Source organism: Danio rerio, chromosome 7 (assembly GCF_049306965.1).
Source record: "Danio rerio strain Tuebingen ecotype United States chromosome 7, GRCz12tu, whole genome shotgun sequence".
Classification (NCBI taxonomy): domain Eukaryota; kingdom Metazoa; phylum Chordata; class Actinopteri; order Cypriniformes; family Danionidae; genus Danio; species Danio rerio.
The window spans coordinates 37,250,215-37,276,654 of NC_133182.1; the positions used below are offsets into that span (position 1 = coordinate 37,250,215).

At 35.4% G+C, this 26,440-nt stretch overlaps 1 protein-coding gene across 30 annotated transcripts in view; it reads left to right on the plus strand.

The window, feature by feature from the left end:
• The window catches only part of sall1a (spalt-like transcription factor 1a), a 411,427-nt gene that overhangs the window by 62,244 nt on the left and 322,743 nt on the right, over positions 1–26,440 (plus strand). For 12 of the 30 annotated variants that reach the window (XM_073906591.1, XM_073906588.1, XM_073906585.1 and 9 more), the window contains exon 1: positions 9,307–9,608. The exons of 16 other annotated variants lie outside the window; for them this stretch is intronic. The gene's annotated coding sequence lies outside the window, so the exon portion shown is untranslated. Of the gene's footprint in view, positions 1–9,306; positions 9,715–26,440 lie in introns of those variants that run through there. 2 more of the 30 variants (XM_073906590.1, XM_073906606.1) reach the window with 2 other exon arrangements.

Genomic DNA, 26,440 nt, shown 5'->3' on the forward strand with positions numbered 1-26,440 from the left:
GTGGTGTAATAGTCACTACTGAGATTCCAAACACTGAAAAGCAAATCCATCGATGCACAGCTCAACAGATCCCGAACCATGGAAGCCAGAGGCCATACTAGCAAGCTAGATAAATTGGCAATCAAAAAATAAAACAGAATATATTCAGACTATTACCATAATTGTTTTTTTCCCCAAGCAACTTGTTAGCAGGTCATGGTAACCGCAAAAAAAAAAAATCTCATCATAAAAAAACCCTCTTTAATTCAAGATTTTCTCCTGATATTCAGTCATGTACAAAGCATAATGGGAATAGATAATTTCAAAATGAAAAGAAACAAATCTTTTGCTCTGAATTAACAAAACCAATTGCTTTCCAAAATGATTTACATTGGCAGAAACACTACAGTATGTATGTGACCAAACTCAAACTCACTGTGTCTCTACAAACTCACTGCAAAATATTTTATTGAATGACAAATGTAAAATGCAATTCATAAATGTCATTTAATATTAAGTTTCTGTATAATAAGCTATTTTATCAAATTCAAGACTTTTATGAGAGGCTCGGCTAAACAGGCCAGCAACAGGTTATTATTTGCTCTATACTGGCAAATTTAATAAAAACTTATCTGAGATCAGCTAAAGAATACAGTTCAGTGATTTGCCACTGGATGGCGATGTCAATAAAACTGCATTAATCATAGAGATTATCACTTTTTAAAGTGTACCTATGATAATTTTTGTGTGTAGCTATAGTGTGTCCACAGTCATATTGGCATGATATGAAGACAATAAGTGTATTTTTTTCTGAATTTAAAATAGGATCCAAATCCCTCCCATTTTAAGGCTCACTGCAATGTGTTTTCCTGCCCACGGAATTGATTGACAGCCTCATATTACCATGTCTCCATAGTAACACATATAATTATATCAACAAGACAGGATGTGCGTAAAGCAACTTGGATTAAAAGATCTTTTCAGCTCTCTGTGATCATCAATCATCATCAAATGTGATAAAGAATTAGTTTTACAAGTTAAAAACCTTTTTAAAACAGTGCATGTTTGTAATAAAATAAGTTAAAGATGAGAGAATTGCTGTGTAATTAATCACCATAGCCTTATGTCAGTACAATTATAAAAGAAGTTTTAATCCCTGTTTGTAAACGTTAAATCAGGTTTATTTTGTACATTAAAATAACAGATGTTCATACAGCAGTAGATATTACCGTGTATCTTGTCACATTTGCCATGCAAAGTTAAAAGTGTGCACTGTGTGTGTGTGTGTGTGTGTGTGTGTGTGTGTGTGTGTGTGTGTGTCCACTGTATGTAAGTGTGTGTGTTTGTGTATGTGAACTTTGTAAAGACATTGTGTGACTCATCGTTACATAGAGACACAAGGTGCATCCCAAATTGCACACTTAAGCACTATACTATGCCATTTTGTAGTTGAAGTAGTGTCTTCACACTGAAAACTAAAAAGAAAAAGTGCACTTTGAACAACCGGATGATGCACTTAATTCAACCGTTAAAACTAAAGTGTGGAATGACGGACACTTTACACACTCAACAGCCACTGCTTTGCTCACGTAGAGGAAGGGGCGGAGCATTCGGGCAATGATGTTGGATTACTTTATTTACTTTGTATTGTGAAAGCAAAATTCTCTTACGAGAGTGATTATACCACCCTCCGATGGTGAATGCGGTTATACTCATGGCAGGTATTATTTGGCAGTTTGGACATTTATTTCACTAATTTGTCAAATGTCAAACGTCATCAGGGAAACCGTTTGAATTTCCGCCTAAAAAAGCATTCCACATGGCACAACACTACATAAATATACTATGCTGTTGAGTATGTAAGTGCATGTACATAGTGTATATATACCAATTGGGACGCAGCTACAGTCTGGCAGGCATTTAGGAACAGTGGGTGGGGAGAACTAGCTTATTTGCATTAAAGGCACAGGCAACAAAAACACCTACAATGTGTTCAGAGCAGTAAATCCCAATATTCTAGAAGGTATAATAAATAACCTGATGGGTGTTTTGAGCTGAAACATTTTAGATACATTCTGGAGACACAAAAGACTTCTCTTAAATCTTCAAATAGGGGTAAAATAGGTGAAGTTTCAATCTATAAAACTATTACGAAGCCCAGTTTATTGAAATCCCATGACTTTGGTAGATATCAAAGCTTGATCAAGCAGTGTTTTTAATGTGTGCATCATTATTGTTTTTACATAATTCATTTTTTTTTTCTAAATAGGGGTTTAATAGTGTATATGACAACAGCAGCATTGTTTAAAAAAAGATATAGAGATGCCATGTGTAGACCTCTTAAGTACTGTGTATTATTTATACATTTCTAATTTGCTTTTGTTGTAAATGCAATTTTTAAAATCATCTATTTTAAATTGACTGGTATCTGTAATTGGCTGCAATGTATTTTCTCATTTGTTTGTGCTGCGCGCAGGTCTTTAGGAGACCTTAGGGGACTGCAGTATCTGTGAAGCTGCTGGTAAATGTGGTGGCTAATCCCAAAGCATCTAAACAATTAGCTGAGTCTAGGTAAACATGGTTATTAATACAGGCAGCTGTCAGCCTGCTCTGCCTCTGTTTAGGGATGTGATCTAAATCCTGGCTCTGTACTACCATATTTTTCTCTTAGGACAGGAAAATGAACATAATCACTTGTGATAATTTAAGTATTTATATCTACAAATTGCTGTTTGTTCTTTCACATGCTATCAAACGTAATTGTGTACAAACAAAATCGGCATCCTTTACTTTGTTCTCATTCATATTATAATTGACTACTCCATTTTGCGAAATACTGCTTTAGTGAGCTTTTGGGCAGTTGGGAATATGCGAGCTCGACATAACAAAAATGCTCTCCAACCAGTTTGCCATTATTTTACTGTATTTTGAGGCTCCCATTTGCCTTTTTTTCCCCTAATAAAGGCTCTACATTCCCCACTGTGAATAAACATGGTCCTGGCGATTCAGAGGATATGGGTTTGAAATGAAAGACAAACAGCTGGACAGTGGAGCAGTCATTTACACCATCTCTCCTGCATAGACATCATTATAGGTTGCAACATGTCAGCATGCAGTCCATCCTGATTTCATCTCTCACCACAGAGACACAATAAGCAAAGAAGCTCAGGAAACAATGACCAGGTTTCAGGAGCATTGTATGAGGCATTGGATGTGGTATTAAAAAAACTGGTTTTGATTTAGCTGCCAAAAATTGTATGGACTGAAACCGGATGGTTGTATTAATAATTGCGGGCCTTTAACGAGACTTGGTCCCTTAGATACTTTCTCTTTGTGCTCAAACAACAATCCTTCCCAAAAGAGACATACAGATTATTCCTTAGCAACAGTCTGGTTTATTGCACTTGCTGATGGAAATCATTTTGACAATCTGTTGTTTGAGGGAACAGTGACACAAACGCATTTCCAGTCTTTGACTCTGGGATTTCTATTAAGATGAGTACAAGGGTTTTCATGAAAAGCACAAGTCAAGTGTAAGATTATGTTTAGATTGCTTTGTTTTGTTCAGGGGTGAAAACTGAGTTTTACATGTAAGCTGTCCAGCATGATCCCTGTGGGCAAATCTTGGCTTCCAATTTCATTTTCTCCCCCTATTCCTATTCATCAAATCCCTGCTATTCAAAATATTCCCTTTCATAAGAAATTGGATCAAAAAGGCCAGAAGAATCCAGAGCTCAATCCAATTGCAACATTTTATACAGGACAAGTTCAGAGCAAGTTTTTGGTGGGGAAAAAATATGGTGGAATACCACTGCTATCTCACGGCAAAATCGTATTTTTTGATTTAGTGGCTAATTTGTGGGATTTCATACCATCTCATTCACACAATTTAGTATAATTTGCTTATCTCACAATGACGGTTGGGGTGGGTTTTTGTGCTACACCTCCTTTTAAAAATTTTACAATTTCGTATGACTGAACATGTATGAAATTGTACGAATTAGCCACTAAACTGACAAAACTAGTTACCTTTTCTACTGACATCACATAACTACATTTTCATGAAAAGTTTTCCTGCTGTGAAAAAAAGTCTATTCTTTTAGCGTATGTTTGTATGACAATGATGCACAAAAATGTTCCTATGTGTTGCATAGAGATGACAACATTGGTACAGTATAATTTACTCCCAGGGCTGATTTACATCAAAGTTGATATTTAGCCACACCATGTTGGTGTTTCGTAACATCTAATTTTTACAAGGTGGGTCGTTAGCTCAACACTCAACCCCCAACCTGGAGGGCCAGGACATACACACATATACTATGGAAAATTTAGCTTACCCAATTCACCTGTACCGCATGTCTTTGGACTGTGGGAGAAATCGGAGCACTCAGAGAAAACCCACGCAAACATGTGGGGAACATGCAAACTCCACACAAAAATCACTCAAATCAGTGACAAATCAGTGAGCAAATTTTTGCAAACATTGCATTTTCATGAGGACCAGTAGATGGCAACATAAAGAAACTTTACACACTTGTGCAGACATACACAAAAAACAGTCATGTGGTCTGCCAATGTAGTTTTGGTATTTGAACTTAACTTGTGCTGGTACACCTATTAATTAAGTGCACAACATCAGTCTTTTCAAATTTCCATTTTTACTTTGAAAGACATTATTAGTTTGCATTTCAGAAGTATAAATGCACGACAACGCGCAGGGCATGCACTGTGAATCACGCCGATCACTCAACACAGAAGTTTAAACCAGGCTTTAGTGGGGTTTATATGTGTTTAATCAACCTCCATTTATTCATTTATCTGCTTAATCCCTTTAATCATCAGGGGTCACGACAGCAGAATGAACCAGAATAGGTTTCACACAGCGAATGCCCTTCCAGCTGCAACTGAGTATTGGGAAACATCCGTACAGTCTCACGTGCACACACATACACTACAGCCAATTTCAGTTTATTTAATTCACCTATAGCGCATGTCTTTTGGACTGTGGGGGAAACCGGAGTACCTGGAGAAAACCCACGCCAACACGGGAAGAACATGCAAGCTCCAAACAGAAATATCAACTGACCCAGCTGGGACTCAAACCAGCGAACTTCTTGCTGTGACAGGACAGTTCTACCCACTGAGCCACTGTGTTGCCTAATCAACCTCCATACATTATACTGTAATGCTTCTTTACTCCATTAATCAGTAGCCTATAATTGTGCCATTGATATAGTGTATAGCAAGGGGATGTGGAGAGCTGGTTTCATGTATAATTTTTGTGCAATGAGACATTTAATAGCTCTAAGAGGACTTACACAAAGTAAAACAAACATAACAAACAACAATAAATGAATCTGTTGTCACACTTTCTCACACAATGAGCATTTTTCATAGCATGCTTATTTTTTTGTCAATTTGGCAACAACAAAAACTATGAAAGTAAGTGGCATTGAACATTGCAAATATAAAACTATTACTAAATGTCTTATTTCATAAATGTCCTTTTGGATACATTAATAATGTCCTGTTCCCCAAGCATTTTTCTCACTAAAAATTCTCTGCGCAGTGAAAGAACCGCACACTATCAACAGAACTTCATTGGCATGCAAAACGCACTACTGAGCAAACATTTACAATGTGCTCCTCTTGTGAACAAATGAGTGAGACTAATGATACGAAGCCCCTGCGTACCACTCTGGTCCTTTTAAGACTGACCTAATTTTACTTTTCTCACAACTTAGCAGATGGAACAAGCTTTGGCTACAATTAATTAAGGATAATAAGGAGCATTAATTAGAACAGAAATGACGAGGAACTCATTAGTCTGATATGGATAACACAGAAAAGCAATGGAGAGAGGGAGGGGGGTGCAACTCCTGATGATAAACAGAGCTGGGCTATCAGAGGAAGGGAGAAACATTCTCATTCTAGCTGAATTGACTGAGCAGAACAACCACTTTAGTTTTTTTTTAGGCATTTTTCAAATTTAAATTACTAGACTGCTGATTTTAGTGTTGTTGATGTCATTAGTTCAGCAAATGAATATGAATTTAGACAGGGCTCTTGAAGTATTATTATTTACACAATCAGTCACTGTTATTGAATCAAATGTCTTCATCTCGAAAATATTCATAGCATATTAGCCGATCACATTTGATAATGTTTGCATGTGTGTTATAAATTTGTACACTTGGGTATAGGTTTGATATGCTTAATGGAAGCTTTGCTTGTAGGGGTTGAGGTTGTGCTGATGTAGAGCCATATTGCTAGTGTAATCGTTTAATATTTAATTTATACAACAGTTCAATGACATATGAAAGTAAATAAATATGAAAGAACCAAAGGCTCTTAGAAAATCTAATCTTCACTCTGTGATACTGGTAGAATAACACACAGAGAAGAATTTTTAACACATTTCTAATCATAATAGTTTTAATAACTCATCTCTAATAACTGATTTATTTTATCTTTGCCATAATAACAGTAAATAATATTTGACAAGATATTTTAAAGACACTTCTATACAGCTTAAAGTGACATTTAAAGGCTTAACTAGGTTAATTAGGTTAACTAGGCAGGTTAGGGTAATTAGGCAAGTTATTGTATAACGATGGTTTGTTCTGTAGACTTTTGAAAAAATATAGCTTAAAGGGGCTAATCATTTTGACCTTAAAATGGTTTTAAAAAAATAATAACTGATTTTATTCTAGCCGAAATAAAACAAATAAGACTTTCTTCAGAAGAAAAAATATTATCAGACATACTGTGAAAATTTTCGTGCTCTGTTAAACATAATTTGGGAGATATTTAAAAAAATAAAAAATAAATAAAAATAAAAAGGGCTAATAATTCTATCAACTATATATATATATATATATATATATATATATATATATATATATATATATATATATATATATATATATATATATATATATATATATATATATATATATATATATATATATATATATATAATTTTATTTATTTATTTTTAACCAACAACACACAAGCCTCTCCTACAAATGAGCACTGGTTGAATAATTGCTGGACCTATGGTTTTTGTACAGTGTTGCCAAAAGTGCCAGGAGTAAAAATTTTATTATTTACCCTACCTGCGGGGTAATTTGTAACATGCAGAGGGTTAGTTGTAACAAGCTTTTAACTTCAGATTTCACACAATTAATAAACTCAATTTACTTAAATAGTATATTTCCTTAGTGCTTGCCAAATAATTTTTTGTAATTCTACATATCACAGCATGTTTTTTATCTATTGGATAAACACATTTGGATGTATTTGCATTATTATGCATTATTATACAATTTGTTCATTTGGATTAGTAATACAATAAATATTTGTTTCTATTAAAAATATTTTTTTATTAAAAACATTTTTATATAAAAAGATTCCAACGTTACACTCAAAATGCAGCAATTATTTTGTTAGTTTAATTGGTGTCCAACTGTGTGGCTTATTTGTAACCCCGCTGTGTCATGTTTTCCTCAAAACTGGCTAGCAGTCACTGTGTGTTTTTTAACATCTTTTAAAATGGTTCTATGTTTTAACCTACAAGACGGTAATCACAACAATACAAGATTTTACGTACATACTTTTGTAGATTTTTTTTAATAAAAAAAAATAGAGTAAAATAAAAAATACTTATATGCTTTAAAAATGTTTTTTGTTGGGTTTCCCATCCAAATTTTGCTGAACATTTTCAATAATTGTCAGGAAGATGTCTGCCGACACTGGTGAAAACCTCAGAAGCATGCCGGTTAACCCTGAGCAAATACCTTAAAACTCTGTGTTACATTTTACCCCGCATTACTTTGTGCCCCGCCCTTCCCCACTGTGCAACATTTTTAGGCCAACATTTGATAACATCTGTTGTTTTAGTGATGGAATGACCATATGGTTATTTATAAGTCAGAAGACCAGCAAATGCAGGTTAAAGATGGATCTTTTTTAGTTCAAATGTTTAGCTACATAAAAGGAAGAACTGGAACGAGATAGAAGAATGAGAATGGCCTGTAGTGAGCAAGCATAGTGGAGAATCTGTCATGGTTTTTGGGCTGCATTTCTGCCAGATATTAAAAATATTAAGCAAATTGGTGCGATTGTGAATGCTAAAAAGTACAGACAGGTTTTAAAATCATTGTGCAATTCCTTCTAGAAAGACCTCAATGGTAATAGTTTTATTTTCTTTAGCATGTTTGGGATAATATCTGGCAGAAATGCAGCCCAAAAATTGATCCCAAACATGCTGATAAAACACATTGAGGTAAAGTTGGTTTTATATTCACACATTCATTCAGTGACAACTTGTGACACACTCCCTATATTGTTTACCATGGTACTTTGAATATTCAGACTGAAACCACATGTAAATCTGACTTCAAAACAACATTAGCACTATTTAATGGACTGTGAACAATGTTGTGCTTTGATAGCTGTTTGTTGCTAAAATGATTTCACTATTAGGAATTTGCAAGGAATACTTTTCCAAAATTGTATTATTACAGAGAAAGTCCGAATGTGGACACCACGGTGGCTTGGTGGGTAGCAATGTTGCCTTACAGCAAGAGGGTTAATGGTTCAAGCCTCAGCTGGGTCAGTTGGCATTTCTGTGTGGATTTTGCATGTTCTCCCCATGCATGTTCACTTGGGTTCCCTCAAGTTTCCCCAATAACATGCTATATGCATGCATTGGGTAAACTAAATTGGCTGTAGTGTATGTGTGTGAATGAAAGTATATGGATGTTTCCCAGTGATGGGTTCCAGGTTATCTAAAACATATGCTGGAAAAGTTGGCGGTTCATTCCACTGTGGCAAACCCTGATTAATAAAGGGGATAAGCAGAAAAGAAAATGAATGAGTGAGTGAGTGAATGAATGAATGAATGGATGAATGAATGAATGAATGAATGAAGTCAGAATGTGTCAATATAAAACACTGACAGTCATTTGAAAAAGCACTCACGTTATGATCATCTGGACAGTTCTTTGGTTTTATAGTAATGACTAACATGCTGGGATGAGCCTAATTTATATTAAAATACATTTTAATTAATGATAAATATTTTTTTATATTTAATGAACGCTTCCTATGATGATGTTGATGACAGATAAAGAATTATTTAAAAAAAAACTTTATTTCCAGGGCTTTTTTGTATTTTATTATAAGCAATAAAAATATTCACATTAATTTTTCATATGCCTAGTTCAGTAACAAAGCATTAAGATTTCATCAATAATTTCCGCGCAGTTTTGACTCAACTGCAGGTGCACAGTCAAAACGCGAGGGGCAGCAGGCGGTAGCACGCGGGAACATAAACAGCGTGCTAAACTTTCGCTGTCAAGGGAATAAAAAAAGGAGCTGGCGCAGACTCTTGCCGTAACAAATGCGTGTGGACCATTCAGATTAAGAGAGTGTTTGTTCGTACGTTGTAAAACATTATTGTGTGTAAAAAAGCAAGAAAGAAAAACAGCAGGTGGCAGCAAATAGTATAGTAGGCCTACGAAAAACGCTCACTTCAAGGAAGAAGATGCTGCACCTCGCGTGGACGATTACGGATGTTGCATGACGTTGAGTGCATGACGCGCTCATAGCCGATTCAACAGGTATGTGCTTTTTTTGTCTTCTCAATTTTATTTGGCAAGTGCAGTTTGCAGTGAACTTAAATAACAACAACACATCAGCTTGAAGCTGTGAACATTGAGCTATCAGGTACAGTTTGTTGAACTCAGACGCCCGCAGTTGTCCTTGTTTAAATTCACTGCACTCAATTGCCAGCACAAACATGCATGAACCATACTGATAATTTAACATGCCATTGCTACGTGTCAAGGTACGTTTTAACACCTTTCGATTGTTAGGTGAAAATTAAAAATTGCACATTATTTTCAACAATAACTTTATTTACAGTAGGCCTATTTGTTCCTGAATGTCAGCAATATTTATGACTTTTGTCTTTTAATTTATAAGGTTTAAATCGTTTTGGAAGTTGATTTTGGATTCTTTACCTTGCATGGCAAAAAAGTGTGACTAGGTTGTGTAATTTGCATAATTTCTTTTTATTTGATGTTTTTATAATGGTTTATATGTCATTACTGTATATCAGTTCATGTACAGTAGCAGAATGTGTGGTCAGTAGGCTTAGGTAAGAAAATAATAGGCTGCATAAAGATTGTGTTTTGTTTAGAAATTAGTCCTTTGTCTGCAATTTAATCTGGTTTATTCTTGTCAGGCATTAGCCTATTATATGTATTTCAGTGTTGGGGAAGCTACTTTAAAACCACACCTTACCAGGTTTACAAGCGACTATGTGGGACTATCAGATTGCATGTCCTGTGAATAAACCAGTGCTGTATTTCTTGTGCAAACACAATCATTTAAACTGAGTATGGAGCAACTGTCAGGTTCCACAAGTAAAAATACTATTTGTTTTCCAAACAGAAAAAGGTTTTTAGTAGAGTTAAAAAAAAAAACAACCTATGAGCTGAGTTATTAATGTATGATTTTTGTGTGAGTCGATGCGATTTGAACTTCAGCAAAATATTAGCAACATTTTAGGTTAAGACCAAAAGTTATAAGTGAAAGATCTACTGCAATCAAACAGGATATAAAAAAAATCCTTATGTATTTAATTTATGACTGATTATTATTAATAGTATCTATGTACTGTACAATACATAGAAATATAATTAAATGCATGTGCCTAACATATTTCTTCCTTACCAGTATCTATATAATGCAATATTTTTTTATTTATTACTTTTCTTTTTTATAAATATAAAAACTTTTGATTTATTTTTAAGCCATACATTTTGTTTTATTGTTTTATAAACAGTGCACTTCACAGTGATATTTGGTTTCTGTAATGATCTTAAAGACAGATGTTTTCTCGACAGAATATGATACACATTCACAGAGTTAAGTCACTGTGAATTGCATCCTAATTCAATCTATCACAATTTGTTTATGTTCCTGCTATGCTCCATGTTCTTATTTTGGCGAGTGTCACGTTGATTTGCTGCCAAAATGGGGTGTTGCAGTACATGACAGGGATTCGGAGAGAAATGTCAGTGACAGTCGTTAAATCTTTCACCTCTGTTCCATTCTTAATCGTTGAGTGTGACAGACCTCTGTCAGAGGAGGTGAGATTTTAGCAACAGGCGCTGGTAGGTGTTTAGTTACCTAGTGTGACACCAGCTTAAATCTGAATTGAGTATACTACAATTAACACTCATTCAACTAAGGTTCCACTTAGTTCTACTTGGCAGTACAGACAATGGCAAAGAAATGGCCTACAAAATCTACAGTATGTGTGATCAGAATATATTTAGAATACAGATTTGTAAACAATTCAGTAAACTGGCATTTACTTGCTCTCTGGTCTCATGGGAGAACTGTGACTAAACATTGTATATTTATGATTTTTTTAAAACAATGCAAGTGACTGTCTTTATGCTAGAAAACAGAATAATTAACTCATTTGATTAAAATGTTCATTCAAGAACAAAACACTGCACTCATTGCTGCTCTGTAGATTCCAAGTTATCTCTGTGGTTCATTTAATTGTTGTTATTTTTTATTTTCCTGAAACTATAGTATTATTGAGGTTAAACGTTGATGTTGGCAGTGGGTTGAATTTGTTGTGTCAGTTCTCACTTTAAAAGCTAGAGATTAAATTTGATGCTACGCGAGAGAATTCATGAATGGGAGTTAGCGAAGCAACTGATGCGCGGGTAGGTCATGTGATAATGACAGTTGGCAGATGTTCATTCATTCATTCATTTTCTTGTCAGCTTAGTCCCTTTATTAATCCGGGGTCGCCACAGCGGAATGAACCGCCAACTTATCCAGCAAGTTTTTACGCAGCAGATGCCCTTCCAGCCGCAACCCATCTCTGGGAAACATCCACACACACATTCACACACACTCATACACTACAGACAATTTAGCCTACCCAATTCACCTGTACTGCATGTCTTTGGACTGTGGGGGAAACCCGAGCACCCGGAGGAAACCCACGCGAAGACAGGGAGAACATGCAAACTCCACACAGAAACGCCAACTGAGCCGAGGTTCGAACCAGCGACCCAGCGACCTTCTTGTGAGGCGACAGCACTACCTACTGCGCCACTGCCTGGCCAGTTGGCAGATGTTGTATGTCTGAATTCCATTCATACTATTTTCATTTATACTATGTAGAATTTTCTAACAGTCTTGACGTAAGTTGTAATAGGCGATTTCAATTTACACAGCCAGTGTAAATGCAAACAAGCTGGCTATCATGTGCAGGGCCACTCAGGAGTGTTACTAAACTTTCTGTTGTGTCAACTTCAGATGTTGTTAAGGTTATGTTAAAAGCCTAGTTTAAAAAAAAAAAAAGAGTAATGTTGATTATGAACAAAGACTATATAGGATACACAAGAAGTGCCACCTTTGTAGGTTTTAATGGGAAACAGTGCAATGGTCAATATGGCTGTCGTAAAGCTAATGAAGCCCTGCCTTTTAGTAATGGAGTCAATCATTGATTATGATAGACTGACGATTCTCCGGTGGAGGAGCTCGGTCCAGGCTTGTGTTCTTTATGACAGTTTTTGCAGTTTCATTGTTATGAACCCTCTAGGGTCAGCAAATGTACTGGAGTCTCAACAAATACTTGCCTCAAGACATGAGAAATATATGCAAATAATGTTTAAAATCTGTACTTTTAATTAGCCAACTATGTAAAAAAAAGGAACACTGTTTTTTTTTGTTTTTTGAACAGATTTTTTGTGTCGCTTGAACAGTTTGATATGACACAATTGTTGAGAAATTTTTTTCTTGATGATTTCAAATATGAAACTTACTCTTACATTGAAAAAAAATCTGACATTGCAATATTTAGTTTTTGTTTGGCATGTTTATTATGGAATGAATATAAATTCATGAGTTGAATAGCTCTGTTTGCAGAGAATTCATTAAATTATATTTGTTGGGATGATTTAGTAATAAAGTGAATCATGCATTTATTATTATAAGCAAATTGTAAGCATAGATAAATACAAAAGAGCAAAGATAAAAGGGAAATAAATAGTTCTGGGGAGTCAAACAGTATTCACAGACATTGAATAATAAATGTAAAATAACACTGAATAGTCTTCATTGTTTCAAATAGTTTTATAAATCTTTAAAGTTTCAAAAGCTACTTTTTGCTATTTTTTTTGTGCTGGAATGCTGTAAAATATTTTGAAATGCTCACACAGTTTTATACCTTAGAAACCATGCAACATACAGTATAAACTTTCAGTCTGTATGGTTACTCTGCAGTGACTCCACAAATCTCCTGTGTTCTGAACTATGGACCCTGGTCTAGTATAAACTAGACTCAACATTGCACATCCTGTTATGTGAGTATTTGGGCACATCTGTGACATAGATGCTGAAACAATATGTTGTGCAGCTCTATTATTAATTATGTTGGCTATATTTGGCCTATGAATGTGAACAGCTGGTGAAGAAATTCTATACTATATGTATCACTATTATAAAACAGTATCTCTTGGATATAAAGAAAACATCCACCATTTTATGCAGGATTAGTCTAAATTCAGCATATTTGGACGTGTTTTTTCTTAAAACAGATCTCAGGAATACAATTGAGACATTTGCAGGAGTTCAGAAACAGCGATTTCTTGAATATAAATGACTCTGAAAAACTTAAGTAGATGTTTGGAGAGAGAAATAACTGGTCTAAACTGGCTGCAAAATATATGTACACCATTAGTTAATCAACGCATTTGTCTTATTTAAATAATTACACATTTAGGTCTTGTACTTATTATGATTTATTGAGAGATTATCTGTTTTTATTGCTTTTTTGTCATTTGTCATTTGCTGTTTATTTTAGTAACTAGATGATGCCATTGGGCTATATTACATAGTCTATTTTATATGCATATCTAAATAGCTTTGGCATTCAAGTTTGCATTGAGAGAGAAGGTTTTACCTGTCAGTGGGTGCACATGGCTCCTGAATAGCATAAAATTAAGATAAATAATACTTTAACCCATTGAAAAGAAACATGTCATAAAATACGTTTATAACAGTGTCATAATAAATACAATTATTGTTAAAAAATCAATTGTTTTGTTTGTCGCATAACTATTTATGTGATGTGGGTAAATGGTATTTTTCAATCCGGCCACCACCACAAGTATATCTCAAACCATATGGGAACTAATTAAAGAAGTAATTATAGGGCTGTGTATATTAACAAGAATGTAACAATACTGCCACATACTGTGAAATATAGCATAAATTACTTATACATCACCTTCTAAAAATTATCTATATATAGATTAGGGTTGGGCGATGTCGACCAATTTGGCATCGTACAATGTCTAATGTGAAACATCGGGATGAACCATGGCATCGTCGTCATAGGCGGAGATGAATTGATCATTTATGAATATTTATTAATTTATAACAAATTAATTATTTGTACAGTAACATTTCAACTACCACATGGTCTTTGTTTTACCCATAAACAAATAAACATAAATAAATAAAGATAAGTTGCACACAAATTACCACCTACAGTATTCATCACTTTTTCCGTGTGAGGTTGGTCGGTAAAAAAGATGCACAACCAACAGTATCTGAGGTTTTCACTAAATGTACTAAGTACAAGTGTGAAAGTGAAACACTGAAGCAGTGTACTGATGCTCTGACACGTTACTTGATAGATTTAAAAGACAGAAGAATCGTTAGATAGAGACAAGATCAATTAAATATCACGTATAACATAGTGAGACGCGATCCAGCTGTACATTCTTGATATACTGTCTGATGTGCACTGCTCACTCGAGCTCAGACGTGTGAGACATGACAGTGTGTGTGGCTGTGTGTGTGGTCACGTGATATGCATTGTAAGCGGACGGAGGGCTGTTCAGAAATGCTAGGTTTTAATACTAAGACGTATTAGTGTAAACGGGGCCTAAGTGTGTATTTTTCTCGAGCGGGTTTGCAAATTGAGGATTGTCGATGCTGGCTCAGCATCGTGTTGTCTATTGGCCATCTGCGATGGACGAGAGCATCGTCTATTAGCCCAACCCTAATATAGATGTAAATATGACTGTGGTGCGTTATATTGGGACATTTTTGTTACATCTCAATAAAAAAAAAATCCTTGCCTAACTAATACAACTTGAGATGTGCTTTGTGTGTGTGCCTGTATAAAACAGCACGTGCTGCTGAATTGAGCTCTCTCTCCAGTCTCTTGTGTACAAATTGAGAAATATGCATCTCAATAACCCTAATAAAAATATACCCTGTAATGAAGTCCTGAAGTTGGGCATTGTCTTCTGTGAAATGTTCTCAACTTTGTTAATGTCGGCACAAACTGTTTTTCTTATTTCCTGATGTCTGTAGTTATTTTCTCTTAATCTGCTTAGTTTTTGGCATGCCGGAGAAATAGAATCCATCCTTTCATCAGCTCACTTATTCATGTTTTTGTGCTGATTTGTGTCTGACTTTTGTTAGACGTCTGCACAACATCTGTTTCTGCAAACGTTCATTTCTGCAGCCATTTCAGCTGACAGCGCAGACTAAATGCCAAACATGTCTTTTCATTACCTGCTACCCTCTCTATTTCCCTCATTCTCTGAAGGGGCGCGATTGTGTTCTGACCGTAAGTTAAATATGGAGAGCATTGATTGTTTTGGATGGTGAAACATCCGAATTAGATTATTGACTTCAGTAGAGGGGGGAAAAAGTACTTTACTGCTGTTCCTGGCAAATACAAGTGAATCAGATTCTGAGCCAGAAGCGTATTTTCATGGTTTTTTTCTTTTCTTTTTTTGCCAGCTGTGTCACATACTAAAATCAGACTTAAGTCCAAAGGGAAACGCATGAAGAAATTAATGAGTAGCATCTAGACTGCAGTGTAATTTTGATATTCGAGGCTGCAGCTAAATTATTGATTAATTGTAATCTTGTTTTTGTGATTACAGTGACAAGGTTTTGATTAAAATCAATCAACAAGATGTCATTCTTAAAGGAAAAAAAACACATCTTCATAAAATGTACATTTTCATTAAAGCAAGAATGATTGAGCAGAGATCAATTGCTTAATGTAAACATGCAGAATGTTTAACACTGCGCTGTTAATGTACAAATCTGAAGATTTGAAGTGTATTGAATTCCATTGAAATGTATGGAAAAAAACAAACCCGAGAGACAATTTTCTTCCGAGGAAATAGGTCACAGATTCAATTACAGTCACTGAAGCGTGCACCCAATCTATCATGCCAAATTAAGTGCATTTTAGCAACCTACTTTTCTCTCTGAATTTTATAGACACATTCACTCTAGTGAAGATTCTGCAGAAAGAAGAAGAAAAAAAAAATAACAATCTGGCTTTGTTCTCTTAATATATAGCTATTTTAAATGCTCTGCACACCGAAGAGATATTGGAGAGAAAATTAAAATAAGATATACATGTTAAATCTGGCTTCAGGCTTTATCTGTTTTGGAAGCAAAAACACTTTCACCTTTTCTTGATTCTCATTATGTGTTTCAAAATTGCTTCTACACTGATGCAATTCAACTGTGTCACCTCAACATCTGCTGAGCGCTGAGGTGAGAGAGGTTGAATGGAACAAAGCAATGCTGAGAGCTGCATTTACGCTAAACTGACTGATGTATGGAGGAGTTATATTAATTAGAGTTTAAAAAAAAAAAATAGTAAAATTGCCATATTTAGTCTAAATGGTCAACGCAACTAAAGGTCAGCGCAAGTACAAGGACAGCCTGAGGGGGAATCGTAGGCTTTGTTAGATGATTAGAGTTATGAATTCCTCCCCATTGGCTGTCTGTCATTAACTGTGTTGCTGTACATGGTTGAAGAGTTTTCTCGTTGACTCCGTGCACTGTTGGATCTCTGGTGTTGCTACATTACCTCAGGGCTCATAAGAGGCCAATTCTCATATTATATTTCCTGATGGCTGATAGCACAACAGACTCCATTTTCCTTGCGGTGTGAGTGGGGAAAATCCAACCAGACATCAACTTGTCATCTAATCTCATCCTGTTACCTTTTTCATTTCCCTGTGTGGTTTCTTGTAGAGGTAGTTGCCATGGACATTGCTATCGCTGACCTTCTTAAAGGGCCCAGTCTTTGTGTCTTGTCTTCACACTTTGACACCCCTTATCCTTGCAAGTTCATTTTTCATTAAAGCTGACTGCACACTAGAGTGAACTTTTTTTCTTCTATATATATAGTCAAACTACTTTTAGCTTTAAAATGTGCAGCTGTGTAACTCTTATTATCCAAGGTTGTGTTTGATCTTAGGCTTGTACAGAGCTTCATATTCAGCATTGAAGAAAGCTCCATAAAGAGTCTTCAATAATTCATGACACCAGATTTAGATTTGTGAGCTTCGCTGTTCGGAAACTGCAAAATTCCACACTACATTACTTTGTGGAATTGGCATGGGTCTGCGATTTAAGCTTTGTGCTACACTTCAGCAAGTTTTGACTTTATTTTTTTTTGTCCTGCAGTAGGACTGTTTTGTACTGATGGGTGTACTTTATTTGTGTTGATTTATTTTTAACTAAAAAGGTCTAGTTTAACTAAAAAGGTCTATGCAGGAATAGTTTTGACATTAAATGTGAACATAACAAAAGCACAGTCACCTTAAAAAGGCACCTATTTTACCCATTTTTGAAGATTTAAGTCTTTTGTGTCTTCATAATGGGATTTTCTGCTCTGAACACATTGTAGCTGTTTGGTATGGAGCTAATAATATGCCAAAACAATTTGAATTTAAATTGTGTTCATTTTAATTATTGACAATTGTAATTTAATATATCTGAATTTTTATATGCCATTAAAAATTGTTTGAAGTGACAACTGAATTTTTCAAGGCAGATTTTTATATAGACATATTTTCAAACTTCAGATTTTTTTGCGTTCTGAATCCATAAACTTTGTTATAGTTAAGATATCCACTTTGTAAAAATACAGTTTCAAGTTTTCAAGATTAAGAAATTCAGAGCATTAAATTCAATATTCTAACATTCAAAACCAGAAATTGACTACTCTTTCCTGTTGATCACCCCTGACCTACTTTCTCTGAATTTCTAGTTTTGAATCTGTTTTGGTCTTGAAACTGTATTTTTGCAAAGTGGATATCTGCAGTGTATGAGTTGAGAACACAAAAAATCTGAAGTTTGAAAATACATCTATAAAAAATTCTGCCTTGAAAATTAACATCAACATTCTGCCTTAAAATTAACAACATTTAAAAAATTCAGATTTATTGTCAATAATTCAAATGAACACAATTCAAATTCAGATTGTTTTGGCATATTTTTAGCTCATTATTTTGGTTTCCTGTGCTTTTAATGCTAGTTCTCCCTGCCCACAATTCCCACGTACCTATCAGAGTGTGCCTCAAACTCTCACGTGCCTCAGCTGCGTCAGATAAACAGCACAGTGACAGACATGGTGAAATACTACAGTAAGAACCTTCTCAATAATAATTATTTGATGTATTTGTTGTGGAGTTAATTTAGGACTTTCTGCAATGATGAGACGCACACAATGTTGTTACAAAGTTCACACACACACACAGATTTACACCCACACACAGCGGACACAAACACAGTGCGCGCATTTAACTTTGCAATGTTTTTGCACGCCAATTTTGACCGAATACAAGTTAATATCCACTGCTTTATGGATATTTATTATGTTAATGTACAAAATGAACCTGATTTAATGAACCTTTTCTAATTCTACTGACATGCGGCTGTGGTGATAAAGACAATAATATCGATGTAATTCATTAAAAAATGCACTGTTTTCAAATCTTGTACAACTCATTCATTGATGATCAATGATCACAGAGAACTGAACAGATCTTTTAATCCCAGATGCTCTGCACTCGTCCTGTCTTGTAGATATGATTATCCGCGATACTACGGAGACAATATGTGGCTGTCAATCATTTCGGTTGGTGGGGAAACTGCACTTCTTCGTCATGTTTAACAGTTCTGTCCAAACAGCTTCCAAAAAATTATTTTCATCATACACACCCTATAATGAATTTGAAAATGATTTCCAAGGAAAGCTTGGCACTGAGTTAATGACCACATCATACAGTTTCCATACTGTATCATACATTGCACAGTGAGTTGTTCGTAAATGTTAACCAGCAGATCGCTTGAAATATGTCCTGTCCTCTTGTTCTGTCCTCTGCTGGTGTACATTAAGGACTGTTGGCTTGTCCCAGTTCCATTTTAATGGGACAGACATGAGTGACGAATGGAGAACAGCCATCTGAGTGCTCTAAACACTAATGCAATGCAAATGGAGCAACATAATGTGCTGTGAGTAGCATCTTTTTACATTTGCATCATGTTTATTGTATTCACATGCAAATGTTAAACCTGGGTAATAGATTTTACTCAGTTCAGTTGTTGTAATTTGCCTCACCTAAACATGAAAGGTGATGATAAATTGTTGCTTATTCTGGTTTGTCTCTTTTAGTATGCCAGTCAGTTGCTGTATGTAAGTGCTGGAAGTGAGTAATCAAAAGCACAACAATAGACAACAGATGCAGTTTTGAAATTATGGGTGTAGATATTATAAAGAAGCGTCAATTGCCTTTTATATTATTTGGGAGATGAATATGTATTTGCAACACTCACAAAATGAAAAGCAGATTCTAATGGAATAAATTAAAGAGGCCTATTATGTTCCTTTTTAAAAGATGTCATTTAAATCTTTGGTGCCCTTTGAATGAAGTTTCAGCTCAACGTTTTTTATTCCATTCTCATTTACTCATTATTATATCCCTGTTTTCAAGAGATGCTAGAATGCATGCTTGTATCTTTACATTTGCATTTATCCAGAACAAGGTTAGGCCTTATCTTTTCAGCGTGTGCTTTGTGTATTCTAGCTACAACTAATAAAACATTAGTTTGTTTTTGGTTTTTATCTCAAGTGTGTGTCTTTTGAGTGTGTGTGTGTGTGTGTGTGTGTATGTGTACAAACACTTCTCTTAATTGGCATCACATTGAAATCTATTCCTTAGTGTCTCATTATTAGACACTATGTTTACATGGACCCCAATAATAAGATGAATTTTAATATGATTAAGACAATACTCTGATTAAGAGTCTACCATGTAAACAGTGATTAAAAAAAAAGTTTATTTTTTATTTTTACATTTTTTTATTCAATTTAAATTCATAATCAAGCTAAACAGAAATCCCATTAAGACATGTGGAGTATGCAGATTTTAGTTACATTATCGAAGTGTGGTACAGACATGTAAACACCGCAGTCAAACTATAACCATCATGTAGGACTATTCATTGTGTTTTGCGACAGGATAGTCTATGCACAAGTCGCTGTTTGACTCTATTCTTTGTACTTGCCGAATCAGTAAAGGACCACAGACGCACGCACCGCAAAATACGGAGGGTTTTACCCCATATGGTGTGCAGTATCAAATTTCATTAAAACAGCAGTCTTCCAGCTGTTCATACTCTCATCCAATATCTTGTTTGTCACTGGGGCATGCATGAAATATTACTGAATAAAAGTGAACGTGCCAAACTGCAGTTTAAGTCGACAAATAAAAAATGAATCACCCAAAAATTACAAGAAACTCTGGAGGAAATGTGGATGGCGTGGTGACGCAATAACGTTAATTGCATTACCTGCTGCAACATGTAAAACAGGATCATAACAGGAACATTCAAAAAGCGACTTTTAAACACCTCAATGATATTATTGTCTTATGCAAATAAAGGGAAATAATTTGATTACTGATGTCCATGTAAACGTAGTCACTGTTTCAGATTCATAGGTGATGCACATTAGGTTGGTGGTTTAATCTGTCAACACTTATTTTCAAAAACAATATGAATGTGATTTTCACATAAGTGATCAGCAAAACTAGTGATATCAACTAATGAGTCTATAGACTATTTTGTTGTTTGTAAACAGTGATGACATTTAGGGAGCAAAGTAGCAGTAGCAGTCAAAACATGGATCGTCTGGACTTAGTTGTTTGTTGTGTTTTAGTTTAGTTTGATAGGGTTTCACTGATGAAATAAATATGTGCACCTATATGCAACCAATGTTTCGCCACCAAAATTAAGGTTAAAAAAGGCTTATGCTGTGTCTAGCATGCTGGTTTCAATCCCCCTCTAGCTGTAGACACTACAGATCAGATGCAGAAAGTACTAAAGAGACAGAAAGTGGAGTGGAGATTTATACATTACATTATATCTTAATAAATAAGCTTTTCATTGGTGTATGATTGATGATAAAAGGCTGGTTTTGTGGTCCAGCATTACCATTGTGGTTATTTCATTAGCTTGTGTTTTTTTTTTTTTTTTTAAGTTGAGTTAATTTGAAAAAGTCATACAAAATTATAATATTTAATAAAATATAAAAAAAATGTTACAAATAATTTTCGGTTTTGCAAAGTACATCCAGAATTTTTGGTTTAGGGTTTCAGCCCAAATTTTTCATTTTAGTGCATCTTTAGTAGGGGTGTCAAATTTAATTGTTTCTTCTGTGCAGACGCGGACAATTCGGTATGGTTCAGTAATAATCATAAACGGTTATTATGCACTGACATCATTTATCTCCTATGCGCTTTGTCGCGAGGGAGGTGAGCGCGAGTATTTAGACTCAGTAGCCAACACAGGGCCGGCCCGTAGCAAAAGATCTAAAGTGTGTTTCCTACAAAAAGACAAAGCTGGTTATGTTTCACAGCTGTCTTTTTAGTTTTTTTCACTCGAAATTATGACCACTGCTCCGTTTAAGCCATGCGTTAGATGGGAGAGCTCGTGCTGAGCAGAGCTCTCAGTAAGGGATCGTCGGAAAAGTACTTTTTTTTTTCTTTTTCGTTTTAGCTCTCCCAGCTAAATGCACTTTTGCATTTTGCGAGGGCTTAAGAGAGTGTGTGTGTGTGTGTGTGTGTGTGTGTGTGTGTGTGTGTGTGTGTGTGTGTGTGTTTGTCTGTGTTTGTCTGTGTGTGTGTCTGTGTGTGTGTCTGTGTGTGTGTGTGTGTGTGTGTGTGTGTGTGTGTGTGTGTGTGTGCGTGTTTGTTTCTGTCTATGTTTGTGTATATGTGTGAATGAGAGACACTGTGTTGCTGTGTGTCTGTGTGTTTATACAGACAGCTTGTTATAGCTTCCCCCCAAAATATAACAGTGTATGGAAAGCATCGTCAATGCACCTTGATGCATTGATATCGAATTGATCCGAATCGATGGCATGATAATCGTAACCGAACCGTGAGACCAGTATAGGTTCACACCTCTAGTCTTTTTGCTACTTTTTGAATGTGAAATGTGAAACCTAAACATGAGCTAAAATAAAATCTGACCTATAACAAAAAAATAAATAAAAAGGGATATGTACAATATATACAAATATGCAATTGCATAAGTATGAACTAAATGCAGAACACCTTGTGTGCTGCTCGACCATTCCCTTGTGGTTTTTACTTGTGTTGCCAGTTCAGTATCGGTTGTCAGTCTTCAGCATCTCAGTCATATAATGTTAATCTTTTTTTTACAGACTTAAAATGATTGAAATGCAGTTTGTGTGCCAGTCCAGAACAGAGATCAGCCAAATTAAAGAACAACTACAAAAAAACAGGTTCAGATTTCTGGCCGTTCGATCGATGCATTTCTAGTCTTATCCAATTATTTTAATGGTTTGCCTGCAGAAGGCTTGTTGTCTAACACTAATAAGCTAACACTTAGCATTGGGGTGAGGTTTTCTGACACATACTCACTGTCAGGTCTACGGGTCAAGGATCCAACTAAATGGCCAAAATTACAGTAGTTGAAAAACAGAAAAGCTTAAGGCATACAAATCTCTTGATGCTTAGAATTTTGTATGTTTTGGTCACGTCTATGACATTGAATACTAATATTTGTTGAATGATTTTTGTGTATTATGGACCAACTGCCTGGCCAGAGGCAAGGACATAAAATATAGCTAGACAAGACATGGGCTATAATAAACAAGTTAAACAGCAGTGGTTGGAGCATGTCTAGTTTATTAACAGTGTTTCATGACAAACGTCTTTGTAAAATTTTACAGGGTAAATCATTAATTCATGCTGAAACTGTAGGGCTAATACATCATCCCCACTTTGAACTGCTCATATAAATCTTATGTGGGTGTATATCAAATTTATATGTTCATAGTCAAATTAGCACAGCTATCATAGGTTAGGATCGACTCTTTAATGTCATGCAAACACAACTTTAAGTCCAACTCATACATTGCAATCTCTTCAAAAACATACTGGCTAAATGTCTGCCATAATACAGTGGAATCGTTGGGCTATACATGTTGCCTATTTAGAATGCATGTTTGTGTGGGTGTCAATAAGTGGTGTTTACTTTGTGTAAATATATCCTCTACTAGCAGGACATCCTAACTAGCCCAATTCTGACCCTTTGGTAATGATAGCGATTGCTCTCTAGCACTGTTTCTGTTGGGTCTAGACCTGTTAAATGGCAGTGACACCTTACAGTAGAGTACATGAGATGGATCACAGAACAGTTATGTCCCTGACCTCCTAATCTCTAGGTCTCTGTGGGCGACAATGAGAGAGATAAAGATAGAGATGAGAAAAAAAAGGAGGGGAGAAAGACAAGTGCCTGAGTATTCGAGTACAGAAATGTCAACATTTTTTTGTCGTTTTACTTATATGTTTGCTTTTAAAAAGTTTATTAAAATTAGGCTTCTGCATTTGCTTTTTTCCACATCTAATTTACATCTTTGTGATAATATAACACACACACTGCAGATGCAAATAACACACAAGTAAAATATCTTTAAGTTTATTAAAAGGCATAGAAAAGGGTTAACTTCCAATTAGCTTGATAATTTGTTTGGCTTCTCCTTAATGAAGTTTAGCTAACAAGAAGTCGGAAGGTCATGCATATGGTGTATGTTTGCATGCATGGTCATTTCCCAGAAACAAATCAACCACACATCACTTTGGATTAGGTCAACGTGACCATGCTCCATATATCAGGGCTTTTGTGTGCATGCTTGGGCTTGTATTTGACTAAGACTCCAATTTTTATGTATTTTATGTGCATGCAAATGTGCTACAAGAGACTTTATAATTGGGGCGTGTGCTTGTATACAATTTCTTTGCTGATTTTGTATCCAAGCACATCACACTTCTCATTAATTGACCCTTGAGAAAATGGTTAACATGGTAATGCTGGTCATCTGAGGTCACGCGGGTGATGGTGGTACATTTTGACTCCTGCCTTTGAGCATCGTTTTGCCTTTTGTAGGTCATACAGATATAATTATCCATATCAGAGTAGACGACTCTGATGTGGTCATTATACAGTATAGCTCGCTTTTCTCAGGAATAATGTTGGCGAGGCTGTAGGGATCCATGTTATGAGGAGCAATAAAGCAGTTTTTAATTGAAACAGAATATTTTGAGAAGCATGGAAGCTGGAGACATGGTGACACTCTGAACCCTCATGATCTCCCTTTTTTTTCCTTGAGCACACACATCTTTGCTGGTTTAATGAACATTGCTAGGGTCATGTGCAGTTCACAATCAATTTAACAGACTAGCGACAAAGATCTGCACATGCGCACGCACAAACACACTCATTGTGTACATAACCCTCTCTTGACCGCAGGCTGCCCGCTGTTTAGTGTTGTTTTGTAGTGTAAGTAGTTAGTGACTTTTGGCTATACTGTGGCTTCTCTGTGGTGTTTTAAGCTGTAGGTGGTTCTTGTGGAGCTGGTCATCACAGTGGGAGAGGCGCCCGCTCTCTTTTATCTGTTCTCACTTACTATGAGACTACAGAGAAATAAACTTTAAAAAAGAGGCTCATATTCAATAAACTCTTACGATAAGAGTCACTCTTGCTATGTTGGAGAGGCAGCTATTTTTAAGTTTGTTTGTGTGAAATCAAAACATAGCTGTATGCGCCTGGAAAATAGCACTCAACATTTAAAGGTGCAAAAAGCTAAACAGTTGAAGAAACAAATGTCGGAAACAAAACTTCAAATGTGAATTTTAGGTTTGTAGGCTTGGAGGCTACACATGCAAACTAGGCACATTCTCAATGAGAATGGTTATGATAAATATTTATGATGATAGGGCTGGGCGATTTGACTGAAAATCGAAATATCGATTAATTGAACATTTTAATTCGATTACGATTAAAAACGTTTATTTATTTTTATTTATTTATTTTATTTGCCCCTGCAGTTCACTGACAGGTTTTGTACAGTAAATATGCTCACATTTTACAAGTGAGACATATTTTAATGAAGGGTGCGTTCTTGTCTTTAAAATAATTGAAGGAATCTGCTATCTATGATTATTTATTGAACATCAACGTTGAACAACTAAAACACGTTGCCTAAAACCAACAGTCACTTCTTCCTTACAAAAAATTACAAAACAAGCAGTATCTCTTCTTAATAAAATAACTCTTGTATATCCTGTAAATAACATTTGAAACTTTATCTTCTGTAATCAAATATTTTCATGGAAATAATAGTTTTATTTTAATATGCCACCTCAAGGCGTTTCTGGCACAACTTTTAATCATCGTCAATGTAGTGCAAAAGTGCAACGTGTAGTTACATTGTTTTGAGAGGTGCGCGGGTATCAAATGCACGAAGGCTGGGCTGCCGCCGGACCATACCTGTGTGTTCGACGCTGAAGTATAAATCACCCTTAACGGAGCGGGGTCACCTGACTCCACATGCGGTAGGGAATGTAATTTTAAAAATTGACCTGAAAATTTTTTATTTTTAAGTTCTGAATTACAATTTCAATTACTTTGCGATTAATCCCCCAGCCTAATGTCATGATAACATACCAGCAAACTAAAAAAAGTTCTGCACATGCACTGCAGTTTAAAGTAAACAAATGTTGATGTTTTTGTAAAGACATCAATAAAAAAAACTGATGTTGGGTTGACAACATTGTCTTCTACTGTTTTTTTTTTTTTTTTTTTTTCCACTGTATAACAATAATTCATATTTTTACAGTATTTTGATGGTTTGGTTTAGGGTGGGGGTTGGGGTGAGACGTTAATAAAATACAATAAATGCAAAAAAAAAAAAATAATAATAATATGAATAATTTTCGTTAACCTCCGTTCGCATTCATATTCGATCTAGCAACAACCGTAGTTAACTGGGGCTTTTAGCACTGATTATACCATTTCAATTTAAGCCCTATAGTCAGACAATGAAACGGCTATATATTATTACAGTGGGCAATCAGATGCATTTATGATGCAGATAAAGTAGAGATGTAATGATACATTTGGGTGGATGAAAATGGATGAAAATTTGTGACAATTCAGGTTGGACGGGGATGTGAAATGAATCACAAAACATGTTTTAAATGATTGGGCTTTC